Here is a 15,649-nt window from a genome sequence, read left to right on the forward strand (position 1 = left end):
TTATTTTTTATTAGTTTTTAAGTCAGGGAAATTATTATTTATTATTATTATTATTTAATCTAACATTTCACTATGACATCTCATCTAATGCATTGAATAATGAATTAATATTATAATTTTTTATTAATTATAAATTTAATTAGAAAACAAAATTGTAAAATTAAGTTATAATCATAATCATATTATGAATTACAATTTTTATGATACGATGATTAATCTCCACTAAGACTCAAACCTTAAAAAGGTGAGAGATTATTATGTTTTCTCTATAGCTTTTCTCAATAAGTCAAGAAATATTGTAGTGTGACAAAGATTCTAAACATCAGATCACGTGAGTCTATAATATGTTTAATATAAGGAAAGTTATTTTCATCTTCAACTCTCTTCATATGTAAATTATGACAATCACTTTTATCCCAATGTGTTTTTTCCTATTGAAAAATTCCAAGTTTCACTCTAAAAATCATGCAAAATTATTTTTATTTTATCAATGTTCATGAAAATTTTCACAATGGTACATAATGTAATAAACTATTTGCATTTGTAAGAGATGCCTAAAGTTTTTATCTATCACTCTAAGAATAATAAAAGACTTGATAAACTACATAATAAAATGATACTAAAGTAGAATAAATAGGTAATAAAATTAATCATTCGAAGGAGGGGGAAATGAGGGGGAATGGTTGAGGAATAGATAAAAATTGATTAATTAATTAATCAATCAATTAATTAATTAATTAAATAAAATATAAAATGAAGGAAGAAAATATAAGACGGAATGCAAGAACATGAAAAGGAAATATTAATATAAGAAGGGTTTGTTAAGGCCTCACATTTTAAACATTTCATTTATATCTTCTTGTTTTTCCTTTTCAATTTTTTTTATAACACATTATTTTCTTACCTATTTATTACCATACTTGTGTTGGAATTTGGAACTATCTTTGGTCGTCATAATCATCTTTATACTTATGTTATTTTATATTTGATGTAAAAACAAAAAGAAGAAAAGAAAATTGTTTTTTATGCATGGGTTTCATGTTCAAGGTAAATTATTATTTTATTGAAGCATGTTCTTCATGTTCATTGTTATTTGTATTGGTCAAATTCAAAGGCTTATCTATTATCTGGAAAAATATTTTGAAATATATAATTTGGGTCAAAATTGCCTCTAGATTCCAAGTCATCCCAGCCCCAAAAGACATGTCTATTTGAACTTGTCCATAAAGTATAAATAGACGGAGAGTTAAGCTCATTTGAACACAGACAATTCACGTGATTTATTCTAAAATATTTTAGAAGGAAGGAGGGCCAAAGCTTGAAATTGACAAGAGAAGAAGGGCTTATCTTAAGCCTAGATTTATGGAAGTTAAGGCTGATATATCTCTAGTTGAAGATCTTTTGCTTATGATGTACATTTTGTTGGTCTCTTTTTGTTGATGAATTTCCTATCTGGGAGAAGGGCTTGACTTGGCATATTTAGGGTTGGAGTCCTTTAATGTTCATGGGTATTAGATATCTCGCTCTTATTTGATTCTATAAGAAGAGAATTTTTCTTGATTTTCCCCTTGGCGAGGTTTTTTCCTAACTTGGAGCCTATATCTTGTGTTCTTTGTATTCTTGTGATCTTCGTGTTTTGTACATTTGATATTTGTTTGATCAAGAAGATATAATACACAATAATAAAAAACCAACAACATTCACAAGCAATTATCAAGGAGGAGAAATCTACCCTAATTCATGAGCCATTAGATTTTTCAACATGGTATGAGAGACAAGCTTTGAAGGAGTTATGAAGACCACTTTGTTGGAATTTGGATTGAAGGAGCTCATATATTATCTATGGCATAGTTCATTTATATTCTTGGACAACATTACAGTGATTGCTGACAAATGTTACAAGATCACATCACAGGGATTAGCTCATTTATAATACAGTGGCTTATCTTTGAGGATATGTTTTACAGTAACTCATCTTTGTGTGACTTGCATATATTACAATGTTTTGTATTTATCATTCTCTATGATATTTCACTATGATCAGCACCCCATGCTCATCAACACCACATGTCCAAAAAAACAAAAATCATTTATATGATACTTATCCATATAACATTTTTTTAATTAATGAATTTAGTTAAATGGTGGTAAAAACAACAGAACTACTTTGGAAATAAATCTTAAACTATTTTTGTATATTACTAAAAATATTATACAATATTTTATGGAATATAAATCTTTAACACCCATCAAATAATTATTGATAATTAAATTAAAATTGTGGAAGCCTTCTTCAAAAATAGACATTGATAATTAAATTAAAACTGGGATGCCTTCTTCAAAAATAGACATGCCTTTTGGCATAATTAACAAAATTATAAATTTATTTTAAATTGTTTTTTAGTATTACTTATAAAAATAATTAATATAGGAGTTAATGAAATATACATTTAAAAAGACATGTAACAAGATTCTTAAATATGGATATTTTTAACCTGCAAATAGGTTTTGTTATAATATTATGGGCCTATGCCAATAACTATCAATACCATATGCCCAAAAAACTATAACCCATTTCATATGCACTTGTTCATATTTTTTTTATTGATCAATTTAATCAAGTGGGTAGACAAAGCATAGCTACTTTTGAGATAAATCTCAACCTTTGATCACTACCATCCACATAATAATTATTGATAATTAAATTAAAACTATAGTAACCCTATTCCAAAATAAACAATCCTATGAATTGAAATATTAATTTATTTTATGGTAAATATTTGAAACCATTTTTTATATGAGAAAGTGAATGCGATGTTGGAAACCACATTTTTTGAGAGCAATTTAAAAATTGCAATATATATGTAGAATATGATTAAAATACAATATCAGTTTAAATTAATTTTGATTGTAATTTTCCTACCTAATTATTTTAATTACAATTATATTCCAATAATAATTCCATTTTAATTAATTTAATTTGACTCTAATTCCATAAACAATTCTATTATGTAATTCAATATAATTATTTGTAAAGGAAATATATACACATCCTTCTTTTCTTAATGGAGAAAACCTTATTTTTTAAAATAGTAGGTTATTTTTTCATATATCAACTATGGAAAGGAATCAAATTTAAGGATAAATTTTTCAATGTGTATTTTTTTTAATCATTTAATATAAATAAATTAATACATGATATAAAATTAAATGATATGATACAGAAAAATACATTTAAATATCTCTAGGTTTTTTCTGATAAATATTTAGTTATTTAATTTTCATTTAATTTTTAATTTAATATTATGTTTTTCATGATGACATTTCATTTCTTTCCTATTAGGCTATAGAACACTTCCAAATACATGTCAAGATAAGTAGATAATGGTATCTAACCAACCAGAATTATATATGAAATAAAAATATTGATATTATGTATGTTGTTATCAAATCCCCGAAACTTGTGGAGATTGACTAGATATAGGCATGAACCTAATGGGGTAATTAATGTGAGGTTCAAAAAATTGCTCCAGTTTACAAAGTGTTATTAAAACTTATACTTTCCTATTGGGGATATATTTCACTTGATTTTGTAGGGTTTATATTTTTATATTCTTGTTGCATCCTTGATGCTTGACTTTGATGGTAGACTTTAGCAGTAAATATTTTTTAAATTTAAATTTTTTATATTGACTTTGATGGTAGACTTTAGAAGTAAATATTTTTTAAATTTAATTTTTTTATATTGTAATTTTGTTTACCAATATTTTTTAGGTAAAAGAAAATTATAATATATATATTGGATTAAAGCATTATATAAATATTAGTTATAAATTAATATCTATTTTATTTATATATTAAAATAATGACTTATAATTATATTTAAATTTAATTAATAGCTACATAAAATTTAATATTTGCAATATAACAAGGTTCTTAAGGATGAATATTTAGCCCTATTTTACCATGGATATTATTAACATACAAATAGATTTTATTACAATATCATTAGCTAATACCATGACTTATCAATACCACAGGCCCAAAAACCATAACTCATTTCAAAATAAAAATATTTTATATTTTATTTAATTTTATAACATTTTTTAATTAAACATAATAATTACAATAAAGATACAATTTAACAAGATTCTTAACCATGGATATTCACCCCATTTTACAATAATCATTATGGACTTATAATACCAGAGACCAATAGCATGGGATATCAATACCTCTTGCCTAAACACTATAACTCATTTCAAAATCAAAATACTTTATAAATATTTAATTTTAATTTTAATTTATAATTTTTTTATATTAAATCTAAAAGAAAAAAACATTGGGGAGATGTCGTAGTGGTGTACATGTTTGTAAACATTTACATGTGGATTCAATTAAAAAATAAATAGGTTAGATCCAGGTGTACATGTTTGTAAACATTTACATGTGATTTCAATTAAAAAATAACTAGCCTAGATCCATGTTTAACTCGGGATCTAACAAGAGCTAAGAGATATCAAATCTCTTTTCATTCTCAAATAGGTTTGTAGTCAAATAGATGTGTGAAGATAGACTTAGTAGTCAAATGGTTGCTCGGAGGTGGGTCCCTTATCCCACAAACAAAGGGTCTCATACAATAAGTTGGTGTCTAGTGACGTTAAAAATAGATGATGATGATAATAATAATAATAACTACTCACAGCATCTCTCACCATTGGCTCTACTCAGAATGCTGTCATTACTCTACGATAATCACTAAAATGTTCTTGAGAGAAAACTTTCTGGTATATGGTGAAAGGAATAGGTATGAAATGAATTTAATTATGTAATATATATATATATATATATATATATTATTTTTACTATAATTAAATGTGTTTTTTTATATTTAATATATATTTTTCTATTATTTCGTTTAGAATTAAAAATAATAAGTTATTATTTTAAGAAATATCAATAATTATATGTCTATGTGTATGTAATATTACTTTAAGAATTTTAATTTAATTTATTAGATTTAATAATTAAATAGTAAGGATTTAATTTTTATATAATATTTATAACATATTTCTTATAATAAGGGTTAAGATTTCTCTCAAAAGTAAAGGTGCGATTTGATCTTAATAGTTATTTTTTCACCGCAATCTAATATTTTTTATTTCCAATCTAGATTTTTAAGATAGAAATAGATTTAGCACTCTCCAAAAGTTAGGGGCACCCGAAATTCTATAGTTTGACAATTGTAACTTAGATTTCTAAAAAAATTTGTTAGGCCCCTATACTACTAGTGTAACCCCTTATTGTTATTAGTACAACCCACTTAGTATATTGATGTACCCATGTAGTGCCCATATTGTTACTATTGTGCCACATAGAAGCCCCCTATTGTTATTGTTGTGCCCTGCAATATTATTGTTATGTAGGCTTTGATTGTATTGGGACCACTTAGACTCCTATATATAGAAAGGAGGTATTTTCATTTGTATCATCCAAGAATTGTTCATTTATGTAATGTAAAGGAGGTTGTCCCCTCGAAGAGGCTGAATTCTAAGGCGTTGATCTATCTTTTCTATCTTTTCTTGAGCTGGTTTCATAACAAAATTCAACTGAAATTTAAAAAAAAAACGTGGTCCAAAAATCTATATATTTTAAGGCGAATTTGCGACCTACTTAAAATAAAAATTAACTATACTCTTTTTTTTCTTTTCAATTTAATTAAAAAACTAAAAAATAAATATAAAATATTTTGATTGTCAAAAGTAATTAAGAAATAATTATTCAATAATTATTTCTAGAGAAAATTAAATAAATAATGATTTATTCAATGCTTTTTAGATTTTAATGAGAAATAATTTAGAAAAAGTCATTTACTAAATTAGTTGAAAATGGCTCTTACCATGGTAAAATTAATGCTATATGGTGCATTTCGGTCCACCTAGTAAGAAATGACTAGGTGATCATATTTTGGGTGATAACATATTTCCCCAAAAAAAATCTTATAGCCGAAATAGTTTAGGTTGCATTTTCATGAGACACAAGAAAAAGTAGATAAAACAAGGAACTAATTGGCAAGATGTGTAAAGAAAAATCAAAATTAAAATAAAAAACTTTAAATTGTAACCCTCGCACTAATTGGAAACACGTGTAAGGAGAAATTTAGGTGGCAATATTTCCAGGTAAATTATTGATCCAAAATGGATGTTGCATAAACCTCTAAGTCTAAAAGACTTCATATAAGAGGTAAAAGGTGCTAAATGGCACAAATCCTTTTTAAATCAGAGAAAAATGAAAGTGAAAAGATGTGCTTGGGAATAGTCCCATTGCATAGATTTCTTCATTCTGAATCTAACGCAATTTGAATGGGCTAAAATCGACTTTGGATGAAGAAGTTATTGTAAAAAGAAGATTGCCCATTATCCTTAGATTAGGAGGCATTTCTTATAAAAATGGACTTAATGGTTGATTGAAGAAAATCACATTGGAAGAGGTTAAAGGGAGGACTTAATCGGAGGTGGAAGGACTCCCCGATTGCAACCTCTGACATATCGCATCGGAGGTAGGCCTCCGCGTGATATCAGGACCCCTGGGCAGAACAACTTGCGGTAGCGATGGAGCGATCGGCGAATCGGTTATGTGTATATCACATTGCAATATTGCGTCACACATAACCAAAAAGGGAAGGACCCATAGCACTACGATATGCCGATATGTGAGAGTGCCGACATCTGATTGTGATAGCAAAATCGGCGATTGACGATCAGCGATCAGCGAATCCCTGATACAAGGGCCAATGCACATGCGACTTGCGATGTGCGATCGGCAATCAGATCGCAACACAAAGGATCCATGCCAATGTGATATGCAATAAAGCGCAAACCTGATAGAGTTATAGACGCGATTTCATAATATTTGAGATCTGGATTTGCGGATTTTCTTTGTATTTTTCGTGTATTTGGGGTTTTGGCCTACACAAAGCGATTGCGATATGTGATGAAAGGACAGACCTGAAAGGCTTATAGGGGAAATTGAATATTATTTGAAGTTCGGATAAAAGGCTCATGAACATGTTTTCATTAGTTTGCCTGTGTATTCCGTTATGTGGCTATTTTTGGAATTTCTGCACAGGAAAGCCAAACAACCGGGTTGCCCATGCCCGCCGGTTCATTTTAATTGGAAAGTAGATTATTTGGTAAAAACAATCGGTCTTCCATGCTCGAAGAGGGTAACTGATGTGTATTAAATACACAGAGAATGCAGTTGACAGAAAAAGGGCGCAGAGGCCGAGAGCGAAAATAGAAACCACAGAGAGGAGTGGATTCCCAGAGGCACAAGCAGAGGAACACTCAGAGAGAGCTTAGAGAAGCTCGAGAAGCCCACGGATGCTTAGTGAATACCCAGGAAGTGTAAGAGAATATTGAGTGATGTGCAGAGGCAGTCTGCGGAGTGAGGAAGGCTCGGTGTAGCATAAGAGTTGATTAGAGCCAAACAGAGAGCCGCAAAGCTAGAGCACTTGACAGAAAGAGCCACCAGAGGTTGGAGGCTTGACAGAGGCATAGCCACCAAAGGTTGGAGGCAGAGCCTCAGAGCCAGAGAGCTCAAAGCAGACTTCTAAGAGCCATGATGTTGTAGTGAAGTTGCAAAACAGTAAAGAGATCGAATGATCAAGCTATTGCTGATTTCGAAAAGGTTCTCAAGATAGAAGAAGGAGTTGCAAAGACAGTTAAAAGAGTTTTGAGGGAGTTGGTGCAAGCTAGAGCTCAAGATAGCTCAGAGCACTAATTAACAGAGTCTAGTCCAAAGAAGCCTAGATTTGTCTGCAGAGTATGGACAACTAGAGGGATAAGATGGTATTCTAAACCCATAGGTTCAGTTGTAAGCCAATGGAGTTGAGTGTGGAACTTGTGAAATAAGCATTACCATAATCCCAAAGAGCCCAATCGAGTTGATTGGAGCTCAAGGAGAAGTAGCCCAAGATATCAGGGTGAACTCCATATTATATTGTTGTCTCATGTGTTTTCTTATTTGCTACATTGTATTTACTTTTATGTGTGTTTCACATTAGCATAAGAAAATGTACATAAGCACTTGAACAGTCTAAAAACAAACACAAGCATAGACCTATTTCATGTACTTAATTCCGCAAATTATCAATCATAAGCATAGATCTTGGGAATATGTAATCTTTAGAGTGGGAGAGGTTCTTGTAAGCTTGACAAGAAGCCTTTAGGTCCCCATTTCAGATCAGGTGGTATCAGAGCATCAGGTTGATTAACCCCACCTTCAAAGAAGGTGATATCAAAGTTGGTTATACCAAAGCTCAGGTTAATTAGCCCCACCTTCAAGGAAGGTGATATCGAAGCTTAAGATATACTAGAGTAGGTGGTATCATGAAGTAGATGGTATCATGGTGCAGGTGATATTAGATCAGAATGCTTGATTGATAGAGCAATCTATATGCTTGTTTGACTTGAAAGGTGTTCAAATAGTCAAATTCTTCTGTTTGATTGTTTGTAAACTGACTAGTGTTTGAGTTTGTAGAGGTGAAAGCTATTGATAGTTAAGTCTAAGAGAGGACAAGAAGGAAGAATGGCTGAAGGCATTCTTCTTATCCCAAAGTACCTCAAAGTAATCCTTGAAGCACAAGAGGTTTGTTGCAAAAGGTTGCTTGAATAAGCTATTTGTTAATCTTGTTTGAAGTTCTTTTGTTCATTTTGATAATGACAACTTCTACAAGTGAATCTTCGAATTCTTCTTTCTTCACAATATTCTTTGATGAATACATGAAGCAAGGCTTGTTCATCATGATGGATATGGTGAGAGAAATGTATGGGGATGAAAGGAAGAGCACCAGACTTAGAGAGCAATTTAATTCCATGAAGCAAGAGAATCAGTTGCTTTCTGATGAACCTGAAAAGGATGCATGAGTTGGAGACACAGCTCTTTGTTGCCAAGGAAGCCTTAGTCAAGTATCAGCTTGAAGAAGAGGTAAATAATTCTAGTTTTCCTTCAATTTCCTCTAAGAATGATTATGTTGGTTCTTTTGAAAAACATACCAGCGGCATAGGTTCCAAGTTAATGTCCAAGATGGGCTATGAAGGAAAAGGCTTGGGAAAACATGCACAAGATATTGTTGAGCCAATAATGGTTGAGGAAAGGCCTAAGTATTTGGGTCGTGGCTATGGAAAATCTTATGGAGAAAGTTCCAAAGCAACCATGAAGACAATTGAAGCAGTTCCTAGAAGGAGTTTCATGTCAAGTCTTCTGCCTCAAGAGTGTGAAGATTGTATTCTTGGGGAATGCAATAGTGTGAAGCATACTTTGCAGAAAGAAGGAGTATATCAACATACACTTGAACTAGAAAGCTGTGGAAACTATGATAGCCTAGAATAGATTGATGGTGTTCCAAACGGAGCTACTTATTCATTCAATTCACCTCCTCATGAAGGTAGTAAACGTGAAAAAGAAAGGTATAAATCTGGTTCTAAACACATTCCATTTCATTGTGTTAAGCATGATAAATTTCCATACAAGCATGGGAAAAGAATTGCATGTTCATTTTGTGGTTTGGATAACCATAATGCTTCTAGATGTTGGAAGAGAATGGCCACATACAGGAAAATTTTGAAGGAACGGAAGCAAGAAGCCAAAGGTCCACAAGACAAGGCAAATCATGCTGTCAAGAGGATGCACATGTGTTGCACTTACTACCATAAGCAAGGACACATTGCTGAAAAGTGTTGGACTCTGAATCCAACAATGCTTCCACGAAACTTGAAGAAGGTGGAAAGAGAGAATGGCAGGAATGGAAGGAAAGATTCCATGATTGATGTGTTTCAGGATGATTCACATCTTGACACTGATGTGCAGACAAAGGAAGGACCTTTGAAATGGATTGGTAAGAAATGGTTAGAATTCTTATCCAATTAATATTGCATGTCTATTGATATAATGCATCTATTTGCATTTCTTTGGTAATGGAATGCAAGTTACTGGTTTTTACCAAGAAGGTGAATGGAAAAAGTTGAGTAGGAGACTCACTTTATTGCTACAACAATATATTCATTTCAGCTTCGAAAGTACAGTGTGCTTAAGTGAAAGTTGAAGGATGAAATGCATGCATAAGCATGATATGCATGAAAACAGTGATGTTGATAATTTCCTTGTATTTGAACATGTATGTATGATTAACTTGAAAGATTGATTACTTGTTGTATATATGCATGTAATATTGACTTGGGAAAAGTTGATTTGGTCTCCAAGATGGAGATAATGATGAAGTGTTTCATCTTTGAAAAATAACTTTAGAATTCTTTTTTTACATGCTTGACTTGAAGGGTCAATTCTTTTAAAGGCATGTTTTGTTGGCTTGTTATCTAGTTAGTCATTTGTATGCAGATGTAAAGACATGGAGGTGTTCACAAGATGTGAAATTTGTTTCTTTTGTTGAGGCAGGAGTTTAGGCCATCTAGTTGTTGTCTGTAATCCTGTTGTTGTTAAGAGTTGTTGTTGACAGTATGTGAAACAGGTACAAATGAAAATTTTGTGAAGAAGATGTAAGTTCACATTGGTTTGAGCCACCTTGGATCAATGATCAAGGCAGAGAAGTTCAAACTACCTTCTGTGACCTTCTGAGCAGGAGTTCTACAGGAAGTCAAGGAGGAAGATAGTTCTTCCGAGGAGGACAAGCACATCCAGGAAGGGAGTGTTCAAAGGCTTTGGTTCAGAGGCACTATGCAAGGAAGTTGTATGGAGGTTGAAAGAAGAGGGTGATGTACTCTCATTTACTGTTCAGATTAGTATATCAGTATTTTGGAGTCCAAAATCTTTTTAGTTGGAAGGCGTGATCCAAAATGGATCTTGGATAAACCTCTAGACTTCATATAAGAGGTAAAAGGTGCTAAATGGCACAAATCCTTTGTAAATCAAAGAAAAATGAAAGTGAAAGGATGCCCTTGGGAATAGTCTCATTGGATAGACTTATTCATTCCAAATCTAATGCAATTTGAATGTGCTAAAATGGACTTCTAATGAAGAAGTTATTGTAAAAAGAAGATTGCCCATTATCCTTAGAAAAGGAGGCATTTCTTATAAAAATAGACTTAATGGCTCATTGAAGAAAATCGCATCAGAAGACGTTAAAGGGAGGATTTAAGCGGATGCAGAAGGACTCCCCGACTGCGACCTCCTACATATCGCATCAAGGGTAGGCCTTCGTGTGATATCAAGACCCCAGGGCAAAGCAACTTGTGGTAGAGATGGAGCGATCAGCGAATCGACAATGTGTATATCACATTGCAATATCGCGTTGCACATAACCCAAAAGGAAAGGACAAGTAGCACTGTGATATGCCGATATGCAATCAGTGATGGCGCCAATATGCCACAGTGCTGACATGCGATTGCGATAGCGCAATCGGTGATCGGCAATCGACGGTTAGCGAATCCCCAATACAAGGGCCAATGCACATGCAACTTGTGATGTGCGATCGACGATTGGTGATCAGATCGCAACACAAAAGAGCCATACCAATGCGATATGTGATAAATCACAGACGCGATAGAGTTATAGACGCAATTTCATAATATTTGAGATCCAGATTTGCAGATTCTATTTGTATTTTTCATGTATTTGGGTTTTTTGGCCTACGCAAAGCGATTGTGATATGCGATGAAAGAATAGACCCGAAAGGCTTATAGGGGTGATTGCATATTATTTGAAGTCTGGCTAAAAGGCTCATCAACGTGTTTTTTGTCAATTTTCTTGTGTATTCCGTTATGTGGCTATTTTCGGGATTTTTGCACAGGAAGGCCAAACGACCAAGTTTCCCATGCCCGCTGGTTCATTTCATTTGGAAAACAGATTCTTTGGTAAAAATGATCGGTATTCCATGCTCGAAGAGGGTAAATGATGTGTATTAAATACACAGAGAATGCAGTTGATAGAAAAAGGGCGCAGAGGCCGAGAGCAAAAACAGAAACCACAGAGAGCAGTGGATAGTGAGCAGTGGATTCCCATAGGCACAGGCAGAGGAACACTCAGAGAAGCTCAAGAAGCCCAAGGATGCTCAGTGAATACTCAGAAGAGTAAGAGAATGCTGAGTGATGTGAATAGGCATTATGCGAAGTGAGGAAGGCTCGGTGCAGCGTAAGAGTTGATCAGAGCCAAACACAGGGCCCGAGAGCCGCAGATCTTGAACACTTGACAGAAAGAGTCACCAGAGGTTGGAGGCTTGATAGAGACATAGCCACCAAAGGTTGGAGGTAGAGCCTCAGAGCCAGAGAGCTCAAAGCAGACTTCTAAGAGCCATGATGCTATAGTGAAGTTGCAGAACAACAAAGAGATCAAATGATCAAGCTATTTCTGATGTCCAAAGGGTGCTAAAGACAGAAGAAGGAGTTCCAAAGACAGTTAAGAGAGTTCCGAGGGAGTTGGTGCAAGCTATAGCTCAAGATAGCTCAGAGAACTGATTCAAGGAGTCTAGTCCAGAGAAGCCTAGATCTGTCTACAGAGTATGGCTAGCCAGAGGGAAGATGGTATTCTAAACCCATAGGTTCAGTTGTAAACCAATGGAGTTTAGTGTGAAACCTATAAAAGAAGCATTACCATAATCCCAAAGAGCCTAATCGAGTTTATTGGAGCTCAAGGATACGTATCCCAAGATATCAGGGTGAACTCCATATTATATTGTTGTCTCATGTGTTTCCTTATTTGCTGCGTTGTATTTACTGTTATGTGTGTTTCACATCAGCATAAGCAAATGTACGTAAGCACTTGAACAGACTAAAAACAAACACAAGAATACACCTATTTCAAGTACTTAATTATGCAAATTATCAATCATAAGCATAGATCTTGGGAATATATCAGATTTGGAGTGGGAGAGGTTCTTGTAAGCTTGACAAGAAGCCTTTAGGTCCCTACTTCAGATCAGGTGGTATCAGAGCATCAGGTTGATTAACCCCACCTTCAAAGAAGGTGATATCAAAGTTGGTTATATCAGAGCTCCCCCACCTTCAAAGAAGCTGATATCGGAGCTTAAGTTATACTAGAGCAGGTGGTATCATGAAGCATATCGTATCATGGTGCAGGTGATATCAGATGAGAATGCTTGATTGACATGGCAATCTATATGCTTGTTTGACTTGAAAGGTGTTCAAATAGTCAAATTCTTCTGTTTGATTATTTGTAAACTGACTAGTGTTTGAGTTTGCAGAGGTGAAAGCTATTGAATAAGCTCTTTGTTAATCTTGTTTGAAGTTATTTTGTTCATTTTGATAATGACAACTTCTACAAGTGAGTCTTCAAATTCTTCTTTATTAACAAGATTCTTTGATGAAGACATGAAGCAAGACTTGTTCATCATGATGGATATGGTGAGAGAAATGTATGAGGATGAAAGGAAGAGCACCAGACTTAGAAAGCAGTTGAATTCCATGAAGGAAGAGAAGCAATTGCTTTCTGACAAATTGCAAGAAATGGAGAGGCAACTTCATATTGCAAATATGAACTTGAAAAGGATGCATGAATTGGAGACACAGATTTTTGTTGCCAAAGAATCCTTAGTCAAGTATCAGCTTGAAGAAGAGGTAAATAATTCTAGTTTTCCTTCAATTTCCTCTAAGAATGATTATGTTGTTTCTTTTGAAAAACATACTAGAGGCATAGGTTCCAAGTTCATGTCCAAGATGGGCTATGAAGGAAAAGGCTTAGGCAAACATGCACAAGGTATTGTTGAGCCAATAATGGTTGACCAAAGGCCTAAGTATTTGGGTCTTAGTTATGGAGAATATTATGGAGAAAGTTCCAAAGAAACCATGAAGACAATTGAAATAGTTCCTAGAAGGATTTTCATGTCAGGTCTTCTACCTCAAGAGTGTGAAGATTGTATTCTTGGGGAATGCAATAGTGTGAAGAATACTTTGCAAAAAGAAAGTGTATATCAACATACACTTGAACCAAAGAGTTGTGGAAACTCCAATAGCCTAGAAGAGATTCATGGTGATCCAAAGGGAGCTACTTCTTCATTAAATTCACTTCCTCATGAAGGCAATAAAGGTGTAAAAGAAAGGTATAAATCTGGTTCTAAAAACATTCCTTTTGATTGTGTTAAGCATGATAAATTTCCATACAAGCATGGGAAAATAATTTCATGTTCCTTTTGTGGTTTGGATAACTATAATGTTTCTAGATGTTGGAAGAGAATGGCCATATACAAGAAACTTTTGAAGGAACGGAATCAAGAAGCCAAAGGTCCACAGGGCAAGGCAAATCATGCTGTCAATAGGATGCACATGTGTTGCACTTACTGCCATAAGCAAGGACACATTGCCGAAAAGTGTTGGACTCTGAATCCAACAATGCTTCCACGAAACATGAAGATGGTGGAAAGAGAGAATGGCAGGAATGGAAAGAAAAATTCCATGATTGATGTGTTTCAGGATGATTCACATGTTGATGCTGATGTGCAGACAAAGGAAGGACCTTTGAAATGGATTGGTAAGAAATGGTAAGAATTCTTATCCAATTAAGATTGCATGTCTATTCATATAATGCATCTATTTGCATTTCTTTGGTAATGGAATGCAAGTTGCAAGTTATTACCAAGAAGGTGAATGGAAAAAGTTGAGTAGGAGACTCACTTTATTGCTGCAACAATATATTCATTTCAGCTTCGAAAGTACAGTGTGCTTAAGTGAAAGTTGAAGGATGAAATGCATGCATAAGCATGATATGCAAGAAAACAGGGATGCTGATGATTTCCTTGTATTTGAACATGTATGTGTGATTAACTTGAAGGATTGATTACTTGTTGTAAACATGCATGTAATCTTGACTTGGGAAAAGTTGATTTGGTCTCCAAGATGGAGATAATGATGAAGTGTTTCATCTTTGGAAAATAACTTTAGAATTCTTTTTTTACATGCTTGACTTGAAGGGTCAATTGTTTTAAAGGCATGTTTTGTTGGCTTGTTATCTAGTCAGTCATTTGTATGCAGATGTAAAGACATGGAGGTGTTCAAAAAATGTGAAATCTGTTTCTTTTGTTGAAGCATGAGTTTAGGCCATCCAGTTGTTGTCTGTAATCCTGTTGTTGTTAATAGTTGTTGTTGACAGTATGTCAAACAGGAACAAATGAAAATTTTGTGAAGCAGATGTAACTTCACATTGGTTTGAGCCACCTTGGATCAATGATCAAGGTAGAGAAGTTCAAACTACCTTCTATGACCTTCTCAGCATGAGTTCTGCAGGAAGTCAAGGAGGAAGACGGTTCTTACCAGGAGGACAAGCACATCTAGGAAGGGAGTGTTCAAAGGCATTGGTTCAGAGGCACTATGCAAGGAGGCTGCATGGAGGCTGAAAGAAGAGGGTGATGTACTCTCATTTACTATTTAGATTAGTATATCATTCTTTTGGAATCCAAAAGCTTTTTAGTGGGAAGGCGTGATCCAAAATGGATCTTGGATAAACCTCTAAGTCTAAACGACTTCATATAAGAGGTAAAAGGTGCTAAATGGCACAAATCCTTTGTAAATCAGAGAAAAATGAAATTCAAAAGATGCCCTTGGGAATAGTCTCATTGCATAGATTTCTTCATTCTGAAATTAACGCAATTTAAATGGGCTAGAATGGACTTCGGATGAAGAA

This window comes from Pinus tabuliformis, chromosome 7 (assembly GCF_031772625.1).
Source record: "Pinus tabuliformis cultivar Carrire ecotype Pingquan chromosome 7, CPIR1, whole genome shotgun sequence".
NCBI classification, from domain to species: domain Eukaryota; kingdom Viridiplantae; phylum Streptophyta; class Pinopsida; order Pinales; family Pinaceae; genus Pinus; species Pinus tabuliformis.